The following is an 8,011-nucleotide window of genomic DNA, read 5'->3' on the forward strand; positions in this document are numbered from 1 at the left end:
ACATACAGACAGACAGACAGACAGACAGACAGAGAGAGAGAGAGAGAGAGAGAGAGAGAGAGAGAGACACCCAGCCACCCAGCCAGACTCCAGACAGCCAGCCACCCACCCAGCCACCCACCCAGCCAGCCACCCACCCACCCAGCCAGCCAGCCACCCACCCACCCAGCCAGCCAGCCACCCACCCAGCCACCCACCCACCCAGACAGCCAGCCACCGAGACAGCCAGCCACCCAGCCAGACAGACAGTACTGTAGTATAGAAGAGAATGGTACTCCTGACTCATGTGTTAGACACCAAGGAATAGCTATCAACAATATTACACTCATTTGACAGATACAGAAAAAAGAGAGAGAGAGAAACAGAGAGAGAAACAGAGCGAGAAACAGAGAGAGAGAGAGTACAGAGATAAGGTGAGTGAGGAGAAGAGAGGGGACATGTGCAAGCACACACACCCCGAGCCCAACTACTTGTCTAATGAGGAACTTTATATTCTCTCTCTCTCTCTCTCTCTCTCTCTCTCTCTCTCTCTCTCTCTCTCTCTCTCTCTCTCTCTCTCTCTCTCTCTCTCTCTCTCTCTCTCTCTCTCTCTCTCTCTCTCTCTCTCTCTCTCTCTCTCTCTTTCTCTCTGTGTGTGTGTGTGAATAGGGGTATATGTCACAATGAAGGATGGATGAACAGAATATAGGGACTCCCAGAAGAAGAGATTTTAAAATAGAAAACCACTTTTCCTCTGACAACTCTACCCTCTCTTCTTTCTCCTCCATTCATCTAATCCTAACTACCCCTTTCCGTACGCCATCTCTCTCTTTCTCTTTCCTCTCTCTCCTTAACCTCCGACTGTATTCCATCCATCTCTCCATTGTTCAATGGTAGCCATCTGTTAATATCACTCTCCTCCCTCTCTACCTCCCTTCCTCCCCCGCTTGCTCCCTCCCATCCCTCTCTCCTTCCCTTCCTTCCCCGCTCCCTCCCTCCCATCCTCCCTCTCTACCTCCCTTCCTCCCACGCTTGCTGCCTCCCATCCTCCCTCGCTCCCTCCCTTCCTTCCCTGCTCCCTCCCTCCCATCCTCCCTCGCTCCCTCCCTTCCTTCCCTGCTCCCTCCCATCCTCCCTCGCTCCCTTCCTTCCCTGCTCCCTCCCTCCCATCCTCCCTCGCTCCCTCCCTCCAATTAATAAAAGTCCCACGATGGTAGTGACTGCCCACTACTGCTGATCACTTATTGACCATCATTTATTCACATTATGGTCATTGTAGGTAATTACCACGTTTTATGCGCTAAACTATGTTGAATATTTGTCACGATCGTTGTAAGAGGCAGACCAAGGTGCAGCGTGATAGGCGTACATCTTTTAATGAGTACTTTACACCAACAACAAAACAACAAAACGATACGTGAAGTCTAAAGGTTCACCAACACAAACCTATACAGAACAAGATCCCACAATCAACTGTGCAAAACAGGCTGCCTAAGTATGGTTCCCAATCAGAGACAACGAGCTACAGCAGCCTCTGATTGGGAACCACCAACATAGATCTAAACGATCTAGAATAAACACATAGAACAACTAAACATAGGAACTAACACCCTGGCTCAACATTAAAGAGTCCCCAGAGCCAGGGCGTGACAATATTGGCCTGTTGAAAACTACAACTCCCTACTAAAGCGCACAGCTCAGGCTGGATCTCATTCATCTCTAGAGAAATTGTGCGATGTGCACATTGAGCTCACAGAAAAAAAAATACGAAATGGAATTCAACTAATTGAACCGACGTTGTTTAAAAACCTAAAAATAACTAACATTTCGGTTAATCGCTCTGCACTATTAAATAGCAAGCTGCCCAAGTTAGCTGGCGAGCTAAGCTATCACTCATCATGATCCAAGGACTCTGTCAACCCTGGGAAAACATGCCATTAAATAAACCTGGAACTAAAGCTGGTACTAGCTACACTACAAATAAACATCCGGACGATACAGACCCAACAGCTAGGATGATAACTATCCAGAGGAGGGAGGATATCTCTCCGGAGGAGGGCAGCTAAACGGCTAGGAGGATATCCATCTGGAGGAGGGCAGCTAAACGGCTAGGAGGATACCCATCTGGAGGAGGGCAGCTAAACGGCTAGGAGGATACCCATCTGGAGGAGGGCAGCTAGATGGCTAGGAGGATATCTCTCCGGAGGAGGGCAGCTAAACGGCTAGGAGGATATCCATCCGGAGGAGGGCAGCTAGACGGCTAGGAGGATATCCATCCGGAGGAGGGCAGCTAGATGGCTAGGAGGATATCCATCCGGAGGAGGGCAGCTAGACGGCTAGGAGGATATCCATCCGGAGGAGGGCAGCTAGACGGCTAGGAGGATATCCATCTGGAGGAGGGCAGCTAGACGGCTAGGAGGATATCCATCTGGAGGAGGGCAGCTAGATGGCTAGGAGGATATCCATCCGGAGGAGGGCAGCTAGACGGCGGCAGCAGGAGGAAGAGCTGCTGTCTGTCTGTCAGTGTAGGTATCTCTGTCTGTCAGTGTATATATCTATGTCTGTCAGTGTAGGTATCTCTGTCTGTCAGTGTATATATATATATGTCTGTCAGTGTAGATATCTCTGTCTGTCAGTGTATATATCTATGTCTGTCAGTGTAGATATCTCTGTCTGTCAGTGTAGGTATATTTTGTGGGTCTTCCCAATGACTACAGGTGATCAGTTGTAGTTTGCTGATTTTATCACGCAGTCAGCACTGGTCGCCATCCTCTGTCATATTATCTTTTTTGAAGTGAGAGGGCGGGAGTTGGGAGATGAGAGATGTGCGTGCCTGATAAAGAAATGTGTGAGTAAGATATGACTAAAATGTCACACCCTCAGTTAAACTAATAATGTATGACTAATTAGTAGACTAGAGCTTAGAGAGTTAATCAAATGTGTTTATATCACAGCAACAGAGTATTTGTGTCTTGTAATTAGGCAAGCAGAAGTGCAAAACGATTGAAACCAATAACAGGAGACTGGTCCAAAAACACACAGGGAAAGGAGAGTATGAAAAGGTTTCAGGATATTGTGAGGACGGCGATAACTAAGGAATGCAGCCTGCCCGAGCAAGGAGTAGACTATGATAAGAACATGTGTGTGTGTGTATGTGTGTGTGTGTGTGTATGTGTGTGTGTATGTGTGTGTATGTGTGTGTGTGTGTGTGTGTGTGTGTGTGTGTGTGTGTATGTGTGTGTGTATGTGCGTGTGTGTGTGTATATTTTTGGGTTCCAGATGTGTCATCTGTGCACAGAATAATCACCAAGATAGACAGAGAGCACCCCAGGGGGAATATCCCCCTGGCAAAATATCCAGTCCAGCAATTGGAAATTGATTTTATAGAGTTATCACGGAGTGAAAGGAGGAAATTGGGTACAATGTCTGCCAATCGTACTAATGACTATCCGAATAACGCCAGATAAGAATGGATTATCCCCCTTTGAGAAAGTGTTTGGAAGACCTTACAGAATGCCACAGTTGGCAGGACCAGAACAGGCAGACATAGAACTAGAGAATACACTAGCAGAACACATGAGAAAATTGTTCGTTAACCATACCCGTATGTCTAAGAATTTGTGTCCTACAGGAGAATTAAAGGAGAAGGTGACTCATAGTATACAACCTGGAGACTGGGTGTGGATCCAATCATTGAGGAAAAAGGATTGAAAGCAGCCACGCTGGGAGAGACCATACCAAGTCATATTGGTAACTGCCTTCGCTATAAGAATAGCTGAGAGAGCAACTTGGGTCCACGTTACCCACTGCAAAAAGGTAGGCCCACATACCAACACCGTTGAACACACACAGAGTTAAAGAGAAGAACTGACCCACTAGGGTTCGGGGGTAAACTCTGTTAACGAAGAAACCCTACCCCAACCTTTCATCACTGTAGGGTGTTCCTAGAGGTGTGGGTATGGGGAAGTACCAGGCAGGTGGGTCAGGGACAGGATTGGGATGGCGGTTTTGGGGATTTTTGGGGACTCTGAGCTGCATCATCGTGTTAACCATATTCTGGATTAATCCAGGTCAACCTAAACAGGGAAATTATGAACAAAATAATACCAAAGCACTGATTCAATCTCATAGATATACTGAAACCAAGAAAGACTATTTGGGGAATGATTATTTTATAGTTAAAGTCAGTTTAGGACAAGATGGGGGATTCAAGATACTATTCGACTTCTCCCATGAAGAGATAGGAGGTTTTGGGGGCTTTGGTAAGAAGGGAGCGTGTACAAGAAAGTTAGGTTCTAGAAGGTATGCTAAATACATTTGCACTGGGGAACGCTCATGTCCTTCGGCAAAGGTGTTTAAACATACCTGGGGAACATACTATGAGAATGGGATGGATGCGGCACACCGATGGGGAATTAAACAAACCCATGATAAATGTAAAACGGAACTGGTGATAACGGTAAAGGCAATTATACAAGATGACATAGCAAGGAACTATTGAGTCTGTGTTGATGATGTCGGGGAAGATACATGTGTGAGGCTCATTTTCCAGGAGAGAAATTAATTTTCCACCCCTGAGACAGAACAGCAGGTAGATCCAATGTTATCACCAGAGGTATCAAAAACTAGTCTAACACCCACTGGAAGGCCTTCAGAAGGAATCCTAAATAGCACTAAACCACCAAGGGTAGAATATTTCCTCAAGCAGGAAATGAACCAAGGAGAAGTAGAAGGAATTTCAAAAGAGAACTTCTGGGTAAGGTGGATGAACTACACAGCTAGGGCGTTGGGTCAAACTAATTGTTATGCCTGTTCAACAGGAAGGCCAACCCTTTTAACTGCACCTATGCCTCAGACCATGTTCTCTGGTGTGATAGATTTTGGATCAAACCAAACCTCACCTAATTGTTCTGATATTAAAATAACCACTCTTAAAAAGGATAATACTAAGGCACCCCAATTCACGATGACCCCCGGAGATTATCAATGTTATAGACACCAAAGTAATGCAAATCGCAGATCAAATTACAGAAGGGTTTACAACATCGTTTTTCTGGTGGGTTACAATTGATAAAAATTTTGACTGGGTGAATTACATCTATTAAGGTTCATTAATCAGACAAGGAATGCAGTAAAGGGAATCTCAGACCAACTATCCGCCACCTCACTCATGACCTGGCAGAATAGATTGGCTCTCAATATGCTTTTAGCAGAGAAGGTCGGAGTTTGCAAGATGGTGGGTCATTGTTGTACGTTTATCCCCAACAATACAGCCCCAGATGGTACAGTAACTAGAGCACTGGCCGGTCTCACGGCATTAAGTGAAGAATGGGCTGAGAACTGGGGTGTGAATACATCAATGACTGGATGGTTTGATAAAATGTTTGGTAAATGGAAAACTATTGTTGCAACTATTCTGGGTGCAGCTATAGCTTGTATGGGTATGCTTGTTCTTTGTGGATGTTGTCTTATTCCCTGTGTCAGAGGGTTGGTGAGCAAGGCGTTGGAGAAAGCAGTGACCTATGGGCCCATTCCCTACGCAGACCGATGGAACGACGACCTATATCCTCCCGCTCTAGTGGACGATGCAGAAGATTTTAACCCTGAGAACCTAAATTGGATGAGACAATTTTTGATGTTTAGTATACTATCCTTTCAATGAAAGTTATAGTGAAAATCCTAACAAGGAGAGTGAGTTATGGTTGGAAGTAAAATTTGGTAGCAATGCAAGACAAATTGTATTTTTATAGGATGTTTTGTACTAGTGATTCATTTAATATGCAAAAAAAAGTTGTATGCAATGTTGTGTGTTTCATTTTATAAGAATGTATTTTAAATGTGTGTGTGAAATTTAGTCAAAGGGTGGATTGATAAAGAAATGTGTGAGTAAGATATGACTAAAATGTCACACCCTCAGTTAAACTAATAATGTATGACTAATTAGTAGACTAGAGCTTAGAGAGTTAATCAAATGTGTTTATATCACAGCAACAGAGTATTTGTGTCTTGTAATTAGGCAAGCAGAAGTGCAAAACGATTGAAACGAATAACAAGAGACTGGTCCCAAAACACACAGGGAAAGGAGAGTATGGAAAGGTTTCAGGATATTGTGAGGACGGCGATAACTAAGGAATGCAGCCTGCCCGAGCAAGGAGTAGACTATGACAAGAACATGTGTGTGTGTATGTGTGTGTGTGTGTATGTGTGTGAGTGTGTGTATGTGTGTGTGTGTGGGTGTGTGTGTATGTGTGTGTGGGTGTGTGACCTGATGGTCAGGAGAGCAGAGGAAAACATGAGCTAAACCCATGTACAGTGGAAAAATACAGCCCGCCTACAGCGGAGTGGGATATTTCCTCTGACGTGTGCATATAAAAGGACTGTACTACCATTTTGTAGCAGAGCGCTCTCATGAATAAACATGCTGACCATGAGCAGAATTGGGTCTTTGTTTAATTTATTTAAACGAAAAGATTTACAACCTTTTGGGAATTATTCAAAGATTTAAGAAGTAGTTGACTTCAACCATTGAGATAACAAAATTCTCGTGACAGTGCCTCAAAGTCACTTCAGCACAATTTTGCCCTGTAACGCTATTCACTCAATCTGCTGCCAGCCAGGCTAATGGCAATCCACACGACAAGATAACCACATAAACAAACTTTTAACTTCATAATGATTTACATTTACATTTTAGTGTAGGCAGATAAACATGCAAAAATGTACACAGAATGTATTTATTAACGTATCAAGATAAAATATTGTAGTCAGGCAACATATGAGATGTGAATGGGCAACATTCCACTACGAAGTCTGAGTTTATTTTCTCTTGCTTCAGCCCAAATAATGGCCGCCATGAATTTAACTTAATTTAGTGTTGTTTTTTAAAATGGTTTCTGTGCATACTTTTCATTGACGTTTGCATCAATGCATGCTTCAAAATGTGTACAAGCGGAGTACGTATCCGTTTTGCATACTTTGATTTGGAATTATACTCCGACTGATGCGATCTCCAATTTCCGTGCTCGGAGCACGGTAGTATGCACATTGAGAAACACCCTACAATGTTTTTACGAACAAACTCAAGGTACCTCTCCTCCTCTATTCTTTTTTTGGGTAGGTGAGGAAACACCTCTCTCTCTCTCTGGGTAGAAGAACAAATAGAGGAATCTAAATGACTCTGAAGGACAGAGGGAGAGAATAACTTTCTACAGATGACACACACACACATACGGATACACACAAGGACGCGCGCACACACACACACACACACACACACACACACACATACACACACATACGCATGACAGGACAGTCTGCTGAATCAATACTGAATCTCATCTCCTCTCCTTCCACCTCTCTGTCAAGGTGAGGGCAAACTGACCTGTGTGTGTCAGTGTGTGTGTGTGTGTGTGTGTTTGTGTCTGTGTGCGTGTGTGTTTGTGTGCGTGTGTGTGTGTGAGAGGTTTTGTGTGCATGTGTGCAACTAGCTCTCACAGTCTCATGCCAGAATTAGACGTTCATCCATGTTTCTCAATCGTCAAATTTCAAAGTTGTAGCAAATGCCACATTTTAAGGTTAGGCACTAACTCCGAATGGTTAAGGTAAGGGTTAAGGTTTGGGATAGGTTTAAACAAAAATATTAAAAACAACTTTGTAGCACTGGATTCAAACTTGCAACCTTTGGAATCAGAGGCAGATGCTTACGCCCATCCACCATCCTAGCAAAACTGAAACCTACTTGATGGTAACAGCACTCACTGTTGCTCCTAGTGGCCAGTCTCCACATAATCTCCCGTCTTCCTCAGACATGGATGGACTTCGAATACTGACTTGTATTACGGGTGACCTGGCTGGTGTGTGTGTATGTGAACATGTGCATACGCCTGTGTGTGTGTGTGTGTGTGTGTGTGTGTGTGTTTATTCCAATCTCTATAATACCTCAATACTTTAATTGTAATCTCTAGAACAATCTATTCTTCATAGTCTCGACTCCTCATAACAAATTCACTACTTTCATAACAATGGATAAAAT

This window comes from Coregonus clupeaformis, unplaced genomic scaffold, assembly GCF_020615455.1.
Source record: "Coregonus clupeaformis isolate EN_2021a unplaced genomic scaffold, ASM2061545v1 scaf0026, whole genome shotgun sequence".
Lineage (NCBI taxonomy): Eukaryota > Metazoa > Chordata > Actinopteri > Salmoniformes > Salmonidae > Coregonus > Coregonus clupeaformis.